Genomic DNA, 17,128 nt, shown 5'->3' with positions numbered 1-17,128 from the left:
TCCAATGCTATGTTAATAAAAGTGGTAATAGTCAGCATCCTTGTCTTACTCTTAATCTTAGAGGAAAGCGTTCAGATTTTCTCCATTGAGTATGATGTTAGCTGTGGGTTTGTTGTATGTGGCCTTTATTATGTTGAGGTACATTCCCTCTGTACCCATTTTGTTGAGAGTTTTTAATCATAAATGGATGTTGGGTTTTGTCAACTGTTTTGCTATATTTATTGAGATGGTTATATGATATTCATCCTTCATTTTATTGATATGCTGTATCACATTGCTTGATTTGCAGATATTTAACCATCCTTGCATCTCTGGAATAAATCCCACTTGATCATGGTGTATGATCCTTTTTTTTTTTTTTTTTTTGAGGTTTAAAAGGATGCTAGATTCCACATTTATTTCTGCTGAAATGAAGAAATAATGAAGGCAACTCCTTCTAGGTTAATGCAAGAGACAGCATTACAAATCAATATATGTCACCAACAGATAAAAGACACATGTCTCTTGATAATCAAAATTCAATTTTTGTAAGCAAAAAACCCCCGGCAAATTCAAAGCAAACTTTTTTTTCTACAATTCTTCATTTTTACCTGATTAGCCACCTGTTTTTCCTTACATATGAAAGTTTTAAAATGGCGTGACTGATGTTCTCATTAAGTGGTATCAGAGAATCAGTTTTTGTCAACAGGTTAAACATTTGATTCCAGCTTCTGAATAATTATGTATTTTTTCTTTCTTCTTTTTCTTTTTTTATTGAAGTATAATTGACTTACAATATTATGTTAGTCTCACATGTACAACATAGTGATTTGATATTTTTATACATTACAAAATGATCACTATGATAAGTCTGGTTACCATCTGTCACCATACAAAGTTATTACAATATTATTGACTTTATTCCCCATGTTGTACATTTCATCTCCATGACTCATTTATTTTTGCAACTGGATGCTTGTGTCTCTTAATCTCCCTTACCTTTTTCACTCATAGCTCTACCCCCTCCCCTCTGGCAACCACCTGTTTGTTCTCTGTATCCATGACTCTGTTTCCATTTTGTTATGTCTGTTCATTTGTTTTGTTTTTTAGATTCTACATATAAGTGAAAGCATATGATATTTGTCTTTTTCTGTCTGATTTAAATTTCGCTTAGCGTAAATACCCTCTAGGTCCATCTTTCTTTTTTTTTTTTTTTTTTTTTTTTCCACACACACACACTGTATTTTATTTTTACAAGAGATAAATAGACTGACACCAAGCATTGTACATGGATGACCACAACAAAAGCAACAATGATTGCAATTACCAAACATGAAACACACTCATACTATGTCATAATATTGACATTCAGTCCAGTAATCCTCCACTGTAACAGCTCCTTTACTTTGCAGTGAAAATTGATTTGTATATTCTTTGCCTCTGAGTCCTTGTGGGATTTTTTTTTTTTTAATTCAGACAGAAAGTCACAAAAATTATACTCATCCTCATCAGTTCACTCAGTCCCATGTAATTAATTTTTTTTTTCATCTTGATCTTTTGTTAGCACTTTTATGAGTTCATCAGTTTTTCATTAGAGTTCTGAAAATGCTTATTCATTCAGTTCAGCAGTACAGTCAGTTACCAGAAACCTGTACTTTGTCAGAGTCTTTTCCATGAATTTCTTGAAGATGAAACCCTTTTATAGGAACATACTTGCAAAATCATCAGAGTACACCCAGAACTGTCTGTAAATGACAGAAGACTTAAAAATGACCATGGTTAAAGATTTGATGAAAGTTCATAATAATGCAGTTGACAAGAAAATTAGTTATTTCTGAGATATACATTTTAAAGTAATAACTAGGATTATTACTTATAACCTTATACCAGAACATATAAGATTTTTAGAAGTTTCCTGTAATGTCTGAAACATTTATATTAACATATTTCCATACATATTTCCATACAAATACAAATATAAGATTTTTAGAAATTTCATGTAATGTCTGAAACATTTATATTAACATATTTCCATACATATTTCCATACAAATACAAATATAACATTTTTAGAAATTTCATGTAATGTCTGAAACATTTATATTAACATATTTCCATACAAATAACCCAATGAAAGTTTAGTATTAGTTGTTTTGTTTGTTTTTTTATACTGCAGGTTCTTATTAGGCATCAGTTTTATACACATCAGTGTATACATGTCAATCCCAATCGCCCAATTCAGCACACCACCATCCCCACCTCACCGCAGTTTTCCCCCCTTGGTGTCCATATGTCCATTCTCTACATCTGTGTCTCAACTTCTGCCCTGCAAACTGGCTCATCTGTACCATTTTTCTAGGTTCCACATACATGCATTAATATACGATATTTGTTTTTCTCTTTCTGACTTACTTCACTCTGTATGACAGTCTCTAGATCCATCCACGTCTCAACAAATGACTCAATTTCGTTCCTTTTTATGGCTGAGTAATATTCCATTGTATATATGTACCACAACTTCTTTATCCATTCGTCTGTTGATGGGCATTTAGGTTGCTTCCATGACCTGGCTATTGTAAATAGTGCTGCAATGAACATTCGGGTGCATGTGTCCTTTTGAATTACGGTTTTCTCTGGGTATATGCCCAGTAGTGGGATTGCTGGGTCATATGGTCATTCTATTTTTAGTTTTTTAAGGAACCTCCATATTGTTCTCCATAGTGGCTGTATCAATTTACATTCCCACCAACAGTGCAAGAGGGTTCCCTTTTCTCCACACCCTCTCCAGCATTTGTTGTTTGTAGATTTTCTGATGATGCCCATTCTAACAGGAGTGAGGTGATACCTCATTGTAGTTTTGATTTGCATTTCTCTAATAATTAGTGATGTTGAGCATCTTTTCATGTGCTTCGTGGCTGTCTGTATGTCTTCTTTGGAGAAATGTCTATTTAGGTCTTCTGCCCATTTTTGGATTGGGGTGTTTGTTTCTTTGATATTGAGCTGAATGAGCTGTTTATATATTTTGGAGATTAATCCTTTGTCAGTTGATTCATTTGCAAATATTTTCTCCCATTCTGAGGGTTGTCTTTTTGTCTTGTTTATGGTTTCCTTTGCTGTGCAAAAGCTTTGTAGTTTCATTAGGTCCCACTTGTTTATTTTTGTTTTTATTTCCATTACTCTAGGAGGTGGATCAAAAAAGATCTTGCTGTGATTTATGTCAAAGAGTGTTCTTCCTATGTTTTCCTCTAAGAGTTTTATAGTGTCCAGTCTTATATTTAGGTCTCTAATCCATTTTGAGTTTATTTTTGTGTATGGTGTTAGGGAGTATTCTAATTTCATTCTTTTACATGTAGCTGTCCAGTTTTCCCAGCACCACTTATTGAAGAGACTGTCTTTTCTCCATTGTATATCTTTGCCTCCTTTGTCATAGATTAGTTGACCATAGGTGCGTGGGTTAATCTCTGGGCTTTCTATCTTGTTCCATTGATCTATGTTTCTGTTTTTGTGCCAGTACCATATTGTCTTGATTACTGTAGCTTTGTAGTATAGTCTGAAGTCAGGGAGTCTGATTCCTCCAGCTCCATTTTTTTGCCTCAAGACTGCTTTGGCTATTCGGGGTCTTTTGTGTCTCCATACAAATTTTAAGATGATTTGTTCTAGCTCCGTAAAAAATGCCATTGGTAATTTGATAGGGATTGCATTGAATCTGTAGATTGCTTTGGGTAGTATACTCATTTTCACAATGTTGATTCTTCCAATCCAAGAACATGGTATATCTCTCCATCTATTTGTATCATCTTTAATTTCTTTCATCAGTGTCTTATAGTTTTCTGCATACAGGTCTTTTGTCTCCCTAGGTAGGTTTATTCCTAGGTATTTTATTTTTTTTTGTTGCAATGGTAAATGGGAGTGTTTCCATAATTTCTCTTTCAGATTTTTCATCATTAGTGTATAGGAATGCAAGAGATTTCTGTGCATTAATTTTGTAACCTGCAACTTTACCATATTCATTAATTAGCTCTAGCAGTTTTCTGGTGGCAGTTTTAGGATTCTCTATGTATAGTATCATGTCATCCGCAAACAGTGACAGTTTTACTTCTTCTTTTCCAATTTGTATTCCTTTTATTTCTTTTTCTTCTCTGATTGCCGTGGCTAGGACTTCCAGAACTATGTTGAATAATAGTGGTGAGAGTGGACATCCTTGTCTCGTTCCTGATCTTAGAGGAAATGCTTTCAGTTTTTCACCATTGAGAATGATGTTTGCTGTGGGTTTGTCATATATGGCCTTTATTATGTTGAGGTAGGTTCCCTCTATGCCCACTTTCTGGAGAGTTTTTATCATAAATGGGTGTTGAATTTTGTCAAAAGCTTTTTCTGCATCTATTGAGATGATCATATGGTTTTTATTCTTCAATTTGTTAATATGGTGTATCACATTGATTGATTTGCGTATATTGAAGAATCCTTGCATCCCTGGGATAAATCCCACTTGATCGTGGTGTATGATCCTTTTAACGTGTTGTTGGATTCTGTTTGCTAGTATTTTGTTGAGGATTTTTGCATCTATATTCATCAGTGATATTGGTCTGTAATTTTCTTTTTTTGTAGTGTCTTTGTCTGGTTTTGGTATCAGGGTGATGGTGGCCTCATAGAATGAGTTTGGGAGTGTTCCTTCTTCTGCAATTTTTTGGAAGAGTTTGAGAAGGATGGGTGTTAGCTCTTCTCTAAATGTTTGATAGAATTCACCTGTGAAGCCATCTGGTCCTGGACTTTTGTTTGTTGGAAGATTTTTAATCACAGTTTCAATTTCATTACTTGTGATTGGTCTGTTGATATTTTCTGTTTCTTCCTTATTCAGTCTTGGAAGTTTATACCTTTCTAAGAATTTGTCCATTTCTTCCAGGTTGTCCATTTTATTGGCATAAAGTTGCTTGTAGTAGTCTCTTAGGATGTTTTGTATTTCTGCGGTGTCTGTTGTAACTTCTCCTTTTTCGTTTCTGATTTTATTGATTTGAGTCCTCTCCCTCTTTTTCTTGATGAGTCTGGCTAATGGCTTATCAATTTTGTTTATCTTCTCAAAGAACCAACTTTTAGTTTTATTGATCTTTGCTATTGTTTTCTTTGTTTCTATTTCATTTATTTCTGCTCTGATCTTTATGATTTCTTTCCTTCTGCTAACTTTGGGTTTTGTTTGTTCTTCTTTCTCTAGTTTCTTTAGGTGTAAGGTTAGATTGTTTACTTGAGATTTTTCTTGTTTCTTTAGGTAGGCTTGTATAGCTATAAACTTCCCTCTTAGAACCGCTTTTGCTGCATCCCATAGGTTTTGGGTCGTCGTGTTTTCATTGTCATTTGTCTCTAGGTATTTTTTTATTTCCTGTTTGATTTCTTCAGTGATCTCTTGGTTATTTAGTAACGTATTGTTTAGCCTCCATGTGTTTGTCTTTTTTACGTTTTTTTCCCTGTAATTCATTTCTAATCTCATAGCGTTGTGGTCAGAAAAGATGCTTGATATGATTTCAATTTTCTTAAATTTACTGAGGCTTGATTTGTGACCCAAGATGTGATCTATCCTGGAGAATGTTCCGTGCGCACTTGAGAAGAACGTGTAATCTGCCGTTTTTGGATGGAATGTCCTATATATATCAATTAAATCTATCTGGTCTATTGTGTCATTTAAAGCTTGTGTTTCCTTATTTATTTTCATTTTGGATGATCTGTCCATTGGTGTAAGTGAGGTGTTAAAGTCCCCCACTATTATTGTGTTACTGTCGATTTCCTCTTTTATAGCTGTTAGCAGTTGCCTTATGTATTGAGGTGCTCCTATGTTGGGTGCATATATATTTATAATTGTTATATCTTCTTCTTGGATTGATCCCTGGATCATTATGTAGTGTCCTTCCTTGTCTCTTGTAACATTCTTTATTTTAAAGTCTATTTTATCTGATACGAGTATAGCTACTCCAGCTTTCTTTTGATTTCCATTTGCATGGAATATCTTTTTCCATCCCCTCACTTTCAGTCTGTATGTGTCCCTAGGTCTGAAGTGGGTCTCTTGTAGACAGCATATATATGGGTCTTGTTTTTGTATCCATTCAGCCAGTCTATGTCTTTTGGTTGGGGCATTTAATCCATTCACATTTAAGGTAATTATCGATATGTATGTTCCTATGACCATTTTCTTAATTGTTTTGGGTTTGTTTTTGTAGGTCCTTTTCTTCTCTTGTGTTTCCCACTTAGAGAAGTTCCTTTAGCATTTGTTGTAGAGCTGGTTTGGTGGTGCTGAATTCTCTTAGCTTTTGCTTGTCTGTAAAGCTTTTGATTTCTCCATCGAATCTGAATGAGATCCTTGCCGGGTAGAGTAATCTTGGTTGTAGGTTCTTCCCTTTCATCACTTTAAGTATATCATGCCACTCCCTTCTGGCTTGCAGAGTTTCTGCTGAGAAATCAGCTGTTAACCTTATGGGAGTTCCCTTGTATGTTATTTGTCGTTTTTCCCTTGCTGCTTTCAGTAATTTTTCTTTGTCTTTAATTTTTGCCACTTTGATTACTATGTGTCTCGGCGTGTTTCTCCTTGGGTTTATTCTGTATGGGACTCTCTGCGCTTCCTGGACTTGGGTGGCTATTTCCTTTCCCATGTTAGGGAAGTTTTCGACTATAATCTCTTCAAATATTTTCTCTGGTCCTTTCTCTCTCTCTTCTCCTTCTGGGACCCCTATAATGCGAATGTTGTTGCGTTTAATGTTGTCCCAGAGGTCTCTTAGGCTGTCTTCATTTCTTTTCATTCTTTTTTCTTTAGTCTGTTCTGCAGCAGTGAATTCCACCATTATGTCTTCCAGGTCACTTATCCGTTCTTCTGCCTCAGTTATTCTGCTATTGATTCCTTCTAGTGTAGTTTTCATTTCAGTTATTGTATTGGTCATCTCTGTTTGTTTGTTCTTTAATTCTTCTAGGTCTTTGTTAATCATTTCTTGCATCTTCTCAATCTTTGCCTCCATTCTTATTCCGAGGTCCTGGATCATCTTCACTATCATTATTCTGAATTCTTTTTCTGGAAGGTTGCCTATCTCCACTTCATTTAGTTGTTTTTCTGGGGTTTTTTCTTGTTCCTTCATCTGGTACATAGCCCTCTGCCTTTTCATCTTCTCTGTCTTTCTGTAACTGTGGTTTTTGGACCACAGGCTGCAGGATTGTAGTTTTTCTTGCTTCTGTTTTCTGCCCTCTGGTGGTTGAGGCTATCTAAGAGCTAGGTCCATCTTTCTTGTCTCAAATGGCAAGATTTCATTCTTTTTAGTGACTAATAGTCCATTGTGTGTGTGTATATATACACACACATACTACCTCTTCTTTATCCATTCATCTATACATTGACACTTAGGTTGCTTCCACATCTTAGCTATTGTAAATAATGTTCACACAGTGAACATAGGGGTGCATATATATTTTCAAATTAGTGATTTTGTTTTCTTTAGAAAAATTCCCAGAAGTAGAATTGGTGGATTGTAAGGTAGTTTTATTTTTAATTTTTTGAGGAACTGCTGTACTCTTTTTCATAGTGGCTGTACCAATTTACATTCCCACCAACAGTGCACAAGAGTTCCCTTTTCTCCACATCCTTGCCAACACTTGTTATTTGTTGTCTTTTTGATAATAGCCATTCTGATAGGTGTGAGATGATATCTTATTATGGTTTTGATTTGCATTTCCCTGATGATGAGTGATGTTGAACATCTTTTCATGTGTCTGTTGACCATCTGTATGTCTTCTTTGGAAAAGTGTCTCTTCAGGTTCTCTGCTCATTTTTGTTTTTGTTTGTTTGTTTGTTTTTCTGTGCCCATTTTTAAAATCATGTTGTCTGGGTTTTTTGTTTGTTTGTTTTTTATTTTGATGTTGAGTTGTATGACTTCTTTGTATATTTTGGATATTAACCCTTATAAGATAAATCATTTGCAAATATCTTCTCCCATTCAGTAGGGTGCCTTTTTGTTTTGTTGATAGTTCCCTTTGCTGTGCAAAAGATTTTTAGTTTAATATAGTCCCATTTGTTTATTTTGCTTTTGTTTCCTTTGTCTGAGGAGACATATCCAAAAAAGTATTGCTAAGACTGATGTCAGAGAGCATACTGCTTATATTTTCCTTTAGGAATTTTATGTTTTCAGGTTTTACCTTTGAATCTAGTTCATTCTGAGTTTATTTTTGTGTGATATAGTGTGAGAAAGTAGTTCAGTTTGATTCTTTGCATGTAGCTGTCCAGTTTTCCCAGCACCGTTTATTAAAGAAGCTGTCTTTTCCCAGCTTCCTTTGTTGTAGATTAATTGACCATATAATGTGGGTTTATTTCTAGGCTCTCTATTTTGTTCCACTGATCTGTGTCTGTTTTTGTGCCAGTACCACACTGTTTTGGTTACTGTAGCTATGTAGCATAGGTTGAAATCAGGGACAGTGATGTCTCCACCTTTGTTGTTTCTCAAGATTATTTTGCCTATTTGAGATCTTTTCTGTTTTCATACAAATTTCAGAATTACTTGCTCTAGTTCCATGAAAAATGCTATTGGTATTTTGATAGGAATTGCATTGAATCTTTAGATTGCCTTGAGTAGTATGGTTATTTTAACAATATTAATTCTTCCAATACATGTGAATTTGCTTGTGTCATTTTCAATTTCTTTCATCATTGTATGATAGTTTTCTGAATACAAGCCTTATACCTTCTTGGTTAGATTTATTCCTAGGTATTTTATTCTTTTTTGCACAATTGTAAATGGGATTGTTTTCTTAACTCCTCTGATATTTGTTGTTAGTGTATAGAAATGCAACAGATTTCTGTATTTTAATTTAATATCCTGCAACATTACTGAATTCATTTATTAGTTCTAATTTTTTTTTGGTGGTGTCTTTAAGATTTTTTTATATATATAGTATGATGTCATCTGCAAACAATGACAGTTTTACTTCTTTCTTTCCAATTTGGATTCCTTTTGTTTCTTTTTCTTTTCTGATTGCTATGGCTAGAATTTCCAATACTATGTTGAATAAAAGTGGTCAGAGTGGGCATCCTTGTCTTGTTCCTAATCTTAGAGGAAATGCTTTCAGCTTTTCACCCTTGAGTATGATGTTGGCTGTATGCTTGTCACACATAGACTTTATTATGTTGAGGTATGTTCCCTCTATACTCACTTTGTTAAGGTTTTTTTTTTTTAATCATAAATGGGTGTTCAATTTTGTCAGAAGCTTTTTTTTGCATCTATTGAGATGATCATGTGATTTCTATTCTTCAATTTGTTGATGTGATGTATCACATTGATTTTTTGTGTGTGGATATGGGGCCATCCTTGCATTTCTGGAATAAATGCTACTTGATCATGGTGTATGATCCTTTTAGTGTATTGTTGAATTTGGTTTGCTAATATTTTGTGGAGGATTTTTGCGTCTATGTTCGTCAGTGTTACTGGACTGTAGTTTTCTTTTTGGGGGGTGTCTTTGTCTGGTTTTGGTATCAGGGTGATGCTGGCCTCATAGGATGAGTTTGGAAGTATTCCTTCCTCTTCAGTTTTTTTGAAATAGTTTAAGAAGGATATGTGTGAACTCTTCTTAAATATTTGACAGAATTTACCTGTGAATCTGTATGGTCTAGGACTTTTGTTAGGAGATTTTTTGTTTTGTTTTTGTTTTTTTATTACTGGTTTATTTTCATTATTGGTAATCAGTCTCTTCATATTTTGTTTCATCCTGATTCAGTCTTGGGAGATTGTGTGTTTCTAGGAGTTGATCTATTTCTTCTAGATTGTCCATTTTATTGATATATAATTGTTTGTGGTAGTCTTTTATGATCGTCTGTATTTCTATGGTTCGGTTATAACTTCTTCTCTTCCATTTTTGATTTTATTTATTTGGGACCTCTCTTTTTCTTGATGAGTTTGACTAAAGGTTTATCACTTTTGCTTATATTTTCAAATAACTAGTTCTTAGTTTCATTAATCATTATTATTATTTTTTTTTAGTCTCAGATTCATTTATTTCTGCTCTGATATTTATTATTTTTTTCCTTCTACTAACTTTGGGTTTTGTTTTTTCTTCTTTTTCTAGTTCATTTAGGTGTAAAGTTAGATTGTTAATGGGAGATTTTTCTTGTTTCCTGAGGTAGGCTTGTACTGCTATAAACTGCCCTTTTAGAACTGCTTTTGCTGCATCCCATAGATTTTTGGATCATTGTTTCTATTTTCATTTGTTTCTGAGTATTTTTTTAATTTCTTCTTTGATTTCTTCAATGACACATTGGTTGTTTAGTAGCATATATTTTAGCCTCCACATGCTTGTTTTTTGCAAATTTTTTCTTGTAGTTTATTTCCAGTCTCATAGTGTCGTGGCTGGAAAAGATGTTTGATATGATTTCAATTTTCTTAAATTTACTGAGACTTTTTTTGTGGCTGAGTATGTGATCTATTGTGGAGAATGTTCCATGCCCATTTGAAAAGAATGTGTTTTCTGCTGCTTTTTGAAGGAATGTTCTGTATATATATCTTGAGTTCATCTGATCTAAGCTGTTGTTTAAGGCCTGTGTTTCCTTATTGATTTTCTGTCCAGATGATCTGTCCATTCATGTAAGTGGGGTGTTAAAGTCCCCTATTATTATTGTGTTACTATCAATTTGTCCCTTTTGGTTTGTTAATATTTGCTTTATGTATGTAGGTGCTCCTATGTTGAGTGCATATAAAGTTACAATTGTTATATCTTCTTGTAGGATTTATCCCTTTATCATTATGTAATATCCTTTGTCTCCTGTTACATTCTTTGTTTTAACGTTTATTTTGTCTCATTGATACCCCAGATTTCTTTTCATTTCCATTTACATGGAATACCTTTTTCCATCCCCCTCACTTTCTGTGTGTGTCTTCAGATCTGAAGTGAGTCTCTAGGCAGCATATATATGGGTCTTGTTTTTGTATCCATTCGGCCACTCTATGTTTTTGATTGGAGCATTTAGTTCATTTACCTTTAAAGCAATTATTGCTAGGTATATACTTATTGCCATTTTGTTAATTGTTTTCTTGTTGTTTTTGTATTTTTCTTTTGTTTCTTTCTTCATCTGTTGCTCTCTGTGATTTGACTATCTTTAGTGTTATGTTTGGAGTCCTTTGTCTTGTGTGTATGTATCTATTATATATTTTTGGTTTGTGGTTACCATGAGCTTCAAATATAAAAGTATAACTATATATAAAAATATAGGGCTTCCCTGGTGGCGCAGTGGTTGAGAATCTGCCTGCTAATGCAGGGGACACGGGTTCGAGCCCTGGTCTGGGAAGATCCCACATGCCACGGAGCAGCTGGGCCCGTGAGCCACAACTACTGAGCCTGTGCATCTGGAGCCTGTGCCCCGCAACGGGAGGGGCCGCGATAGTGAAAGGCCCGCGCACCGCGATGAAGAGCGGTCCCCACACCGCGATGAAGAGTGGCCCCCACTTGCCGCAACTAGAGAAAGCCCTCGCACGAACCAAAGACTCAACACAGCCAAAAATAAATAAATAAATAAATAAATAAAGTAGCTATAAAAAATTAAAAAAAAAAATATATATGGTTATCTTAAGTTCAAACACATTCTAACAACCCTGCAATTTTACTCCTTTCCCCCAAAGCACACACATTTGGCATAATATTTAACATCTAGTTGTTTTGTTAGTACCCTTGATGTTGTCTCAGAGGTCTCTTAAACTATCCTCATAAAAAATTTTTTTTTCTTTTGTCTGTTCAGCTTGGCTGATTTCCACTACTCTGTTTTCCAATTTGCTGATCTCTTCCTTTAATCTATTGTTGATGTCTTCTAGTACATTTTTTATGTCCATTATTGTATCTTTCAGCTCTGTTTGTTTCTTCTTCATATTTCTAGCTCGTTGTTAAACTTCTCATTGTGTTCATCCATTTTTCACCCGAGTTCATTGAGTATCTTCATGATCATCACCTTGAACTCTTTTTTTTTTAATTTACTTACTTACTTATTTATTTATATTTGGCTGCGTTGGGTCTTTGTTGCTGCGCGTGGGCTTTCTCTAGTTGCAGCAAGTGGGGGCTACGCATTGCTGTGCGTGGGCTTCTCATTGTGGTGGCTCCTCTTGTTGCGGAACATGGGCTCTAGGCACACGGGCTTCAGTAGTTGTGGCTCGCAGGCTCTAGAGCACAGGCTCAGTAGTTGTGGTGCACAGGCTTAGTTGCTCTATGGCATGTGGGATCCTCCCGGACCAGGGCTCGAACCCGTGTCCCCTGCATTGGCAGGTGGATTCTTAACCACTGCATCACCAGGGAAGTCCCACCTTGAACTCTTTATTGGATAGATTCCTTATTTCCACTTAGTTCTTCTTCTGGGGGTTTGTCTTGTTCCTTCATGTGGAAAATATTCCTCTGTAGCTTCATTTTGCCTAATTATCTGTATACTTCTATATATTATGTAGGTCAGTTACTTTTCCTGATCTTGGAAAAGTAGCCTTATGTAGATGTCCTATGGGGCCCAGCAGCACACTCGCCTCTTGTTTCCAGGGCTGTACACTCTAGGGTGCCCCCTATATGGGCTGCATGGGCCCTTCTGTTGTGGTGAGGCCAACTAATGTGGGAGTCCTGGTAGGCATGGCTGGCCCAGGTCTGGTTGGCTGCCAGGCCCTGACTCATGCAGTGGCTGCCAGCTCACTGGTGGATGGGGTCAAGGCGTAGTTCAGGTGCCTATGTGGCCTGGAGGGTCCTGGGGTTGGTGATGGCCTGCTGGTGGGCAGGTGCCACCACAGCTGGCTTCCCAGTATGTGTAGTCATAGGGCTGGTTTCAGCCTGCTGGTGGGTGGGGCCATGTCCCAGCATGGCTGGTTGCGTAGTCAAGGGAGTCACAGGGCTGGTGCCAGCCTGTTGGTGGATGTGTAAGCCCCTGGCGCTAATAGGCTACAGAGAGGACTCCAAAATGATGCTTGCCAGCACAAGCATCCTTGTAGTAGAATAAGCTCCCCCCAGAATGGCGCTATCAGCATCTATGTCCCCAGAGGGAGTTCCAGTTGGCTCCTGAATCTCAAGGATGCTCTCCAAGATCAGTAAGTGGGTCTGACCCAGGCTCCTTTCAAATTACTGCCTCTGCACTGGAACTCAGAGTGTGTGTGATTATATGCATGCCCTTTAAGAGCAGAGTCTCTGCTTTGTACAGCCCTCTGGCTTTCCCATACACAAGCTCCACTGGCCTTCAAAGCAAGACATTCTTGGGGCTTGTTTTCTTGGTGCAGGACCCCCAGGCTACAGAGCAGAACATGGGGCTCGGTCTCCCTGCTCATCAAGGAGAACTTCTGCAGTTGTGATTATCCTCTCATTTGTGGTCGCCTGCCCTGGGGATGTGGTGATTATCCTCCCATTTGTGGTCGCCTACTCTGGGGATGTGGTTCTTGACTATACAGCATCATCTTGTAGTGCCTTCTTTATATCTTTAGTTGTGGAAAACCTTTTCTGCTAGGCCTCAGGTCGTTCTTATAGATAGTTGCTCTGTAGATAGTTGTAGTCTTCCTGTGCCTGTGGGAGTAAGTGTGCTCAGGGTCTTCCTACTCTGCCATCTTGGCCACACCTCCCTGGTGTATGAGCCTTTTAATGTATTGTTGAATTCTGTCTGCTGATACTTTGTTGAGGATTTTTGCATCTATATTCATCAGGGATATTGGCCAGTACTGTTATTTTCTTGTAGTGTTCTTGTCTGTTTTTGGTATCACGGTAATGCTGGCCTCGTAAAATGAGTTTGGAAGTGTTTCCTCCTCTTTGACTTTTTGGAAGAGTTTGAGAAGGATTGACATTCTTCATTAAATGTTTGGTAGAATTCACCAATGAAGCTATCTGGTCCTGGATTTTTGTTGGGGGGTTTTCGACTAATTATTCAATCTCCAACTAGTAACTGTTTGGTTTGTTGTTGTTTTTTTTCATATTTTCTATTTCTTCCTGATTCAGTTTTGGTAGATTGTATGTTTTAAGAATTTATCAATTTCTTCTAGGTTGTCCCATTTGTTGGTGAATAATTGTTGATAGTAGTCTCTTATGATCCTTTGTATTTCTATGGTATCAGTTGTAACATCTCTTTCCTTTCTAATTTTATTTGAGTCCTTTCTTTTTTTCTAGGTGAATCCAGCTAAAGATTTGCCAATTTTGTTATCTTTAAAAAAACAACAGCCCTTAATTTTAGTGATCTTTTCTGTAGTCTTTCTAGTCTCTATTTCATTCATTTTCATTTTGATCTTTATTTCCTTCCTTCTACTAATTTTGGGCTTTCTTTGTTCTTTTTCTAGTTCCTTGAAGTGTAAAGTTAGGTTGTTTATTTGAGATCTATCTTATTTCTTAGTGTAGGCGTTTATCACTATGAACTTCCCTCATAGAACTTCTTTTGCTGCATTACATAATTTTGGTATGTTGTATTGCCATTTTCATTTGTCTCAAGGTATTTTTAAAATTTCTCTTTTGACTTATTCCTTGACCCATTGGTTCTTCAGTAGCATGTTTAATCCCCACATATTTATGAATTTTTCAGTTTTGTTCTTGTAATTGATTTCCAGTTATACCATTCATGTCAGAAAAAATGCTTGATCTGATTTCAATATTCTTAAAATTATTAAGATGTATTTTTTTGCCTAATATATGTTATATCCTAGATATGTGCACTTTGAGGAAAATATGCATTGTTACCTTGGGGTGGAATGTTCTGTATATATCTATTAAGTTCCTTTAATTTAATGTATCATTTCAGGGTGAAGATCTGTTCACATTGAAAGAGTTTGGTGTCCTATGAGCTTCATGAACTTGGATATCCAAATCTCTCTTCAGATTTGGGAAGTTCTCAGCCATTATTTCGGTTTTTTAAATTAATTAATTAATTAATTTGGCTGCGTTGGATCTTCGTTGCTGTGCACAGGCTTTCTCTAGTTGCAGCGAGCGAGGGTTACTCTTCGTTGCGGTGTGCGGGCTTCTCATTGCAGTGGCTTCTCTTGATGCAGAGCATGGGCTTTAGCTGCGTGGGCTTCAGTAGTTGCAGCACGCAGGCTCAGTAGTTGCGACACGTATGCCCTAGAGTGCGCAGGTTTCAGTAGTTGCAGCGCGTTGGCTCAGTAGTTGCAGTGCGTGGGCTCTAGGGTGCGCGGGCTTGAGTAATTGTGGCACACGGGCTCAGTAGTTGTGGCACGTGGGCTCAGTAGTTGTGGCACACAGGCTCAGTTGCTCTGCGGCATGTGGGAACATCCTGGACCAGGGATCAAACCCATGTCCCCTTCCCTGGCAGACAGATTCTTAACTACTGTGCCACCAGGGAAGTCCATCAGCCATTATTTCTTCAAATAAGCTTTCTTTCTCCTTCTCTTGTCTTTTCTGGGACTCCAATAATTCACAGACTTTCTTTTGATGTTGTCCCATAGATCAAGTTAGCTTTTTCTATTCTTTTTTCTCCTCTTACTGGATAATTTCAAAGGTCCTATCTTCTAATTCATATCTATTTTTCTTCTGCTTGATCCATCCTGCTGTTGGTGCTCTCTACTGCATTTTTCTTTTACTTTATTCTTCAGATTTTCTGTTTGGTTCTTTTTTATGATTTCTACCTCTTCGTTAAGCTTCTCATTTTGTTCATGTATTGTTTCCTGATTTCATTGAATTGATTTTCTGTGTTTTCTTGTGGGTCATTGGGGTTCCTTAAAACAATTCTTTTGAATTCTTTATTTGGTAAATTGCCGATCTCCATGTCTTTGGGTTCAGTTACTAAAAAATTATTGTGAACCTTTAGTGTTGTCATGTTTCCTTGATTTTTTTTTTTAAAGAAATTCACGTTCTTTTATTTATTTATTTATGACTGTGTTGAGTCTTCGTTTCTGTGCGAGGGCTTTCTCCAGTTGCGGCGAGTGGGGACCACTCTTCATCACGGTGCGCGGGCCTCTCACTGTCGCGGCCTCTCTTGTTGCGGAGCACAGGCTCCAGACGTGCAGGCTCAGCAATTGTGGCTCACGGGCCCAGTTGCTCCGTGGCATGTGGGATCTTCCCAGACCAGGGCTCGAACCCGTGTCCCCTGCATTGGCAGGCAGATTCTCAACCACTGCGCCACCAGGGAAGTCCCCCTTAATTTTTTTTAATGTTCCTTAAATCTTGCATTGTTCTCTTTACATTTAAAGCAGGAGTTACCTCCTCTTGTCTTTAATAACTGGCTTCAGGAGAGAAATACCTTCCATCAGCTCTGCTAGAAATTCTCAGCATTTATCAGATTATTTGAATGCATCTGCTCCATGCTACCTGCTCCCTCTTTTGGCTGAATTCTTAAGCTCATATGCCTTCTCTTAATCCTGCAGTACACTAGGCCTGGTGCTCACAGCCTCCCTTTTGCTTAACCAAGGGCAGACTTAAAACTTAAGTTTCTGGTCTCTCCCTGGCCTGCAGAGTCAGGCTGGCTTTCTGTGAGTCCCCACTAGCCATCTGCCGAAGCTCATTCCAGGCACCATCAGGAACATGCACCAAGAGCCAGCCACAAGTTGTGGGGATATAATGGGTGAGGCATGCAGAGTGCTGGAGTTGGGGGGATCAGTGGGTAAGGAGGCATCCCCAGTGACTTGTGGGTGGGCTTCTTGATGCAGTCCCTGATGTGGCTAGGATTTGCATCCCTTTTATGCTATCCAAGAGTCCTATTTGCCACTCTCCCAGCCTCTTCCTGCCCCCCAGTGATGCAGCTGATAACTCAGTACTCTGGATGAAGTAAGAGATAAATGGGCCTCATTGGCTGTCCTGTACAGCTGGGAAAGCTTCTTTGCCCAGTTTTTAATTGCAGTGGTGGTTGTTGTTGAGTTTTAGGAGTTTTTGTATACTCTTTTTTTTTTTTTTTGTATACTCTTGATATTAGTCTCTTATAGGATTTGCAAATACTTCATCCCATTCTATGGATTGCCTTTTCACTCTCTTGATAGTTTTAAATTTTGCAGAAAAGTTTAAATTTTGGTATTGTCCAATTGATCTGTGTTTTTCTTTTGTTGACTGTGCTTTTAGTGTCATATCCAAGAAAGCATTGCCATATCCAATGTCATGAAGATATTCCTCTATGTTTTTGTCAATAGTTTTATAGTTTTAGCTGTTACATTTAGGTCTTTGATACATTCTGCATTAATTTCTTTTAAATTTATTTATTT

This window comes from Balaenoptera acutorostrata, chromosome 16 (assembly GCF_949987535.1).
Source record: "Balaenoptera acutorostrata chromosome 16, mBalAcu1.1, whole genome shotgun sequence".
Lineage (NCBI taxonomy): Eukaryota > Metazoa > Chordata > Mammalia > Artiodactyla > Balaenopteridae > Balaenoptera > Balaenoptera acutorostrata.
This window is presented reverse-complemented; position numbering follows the sequence as displayed.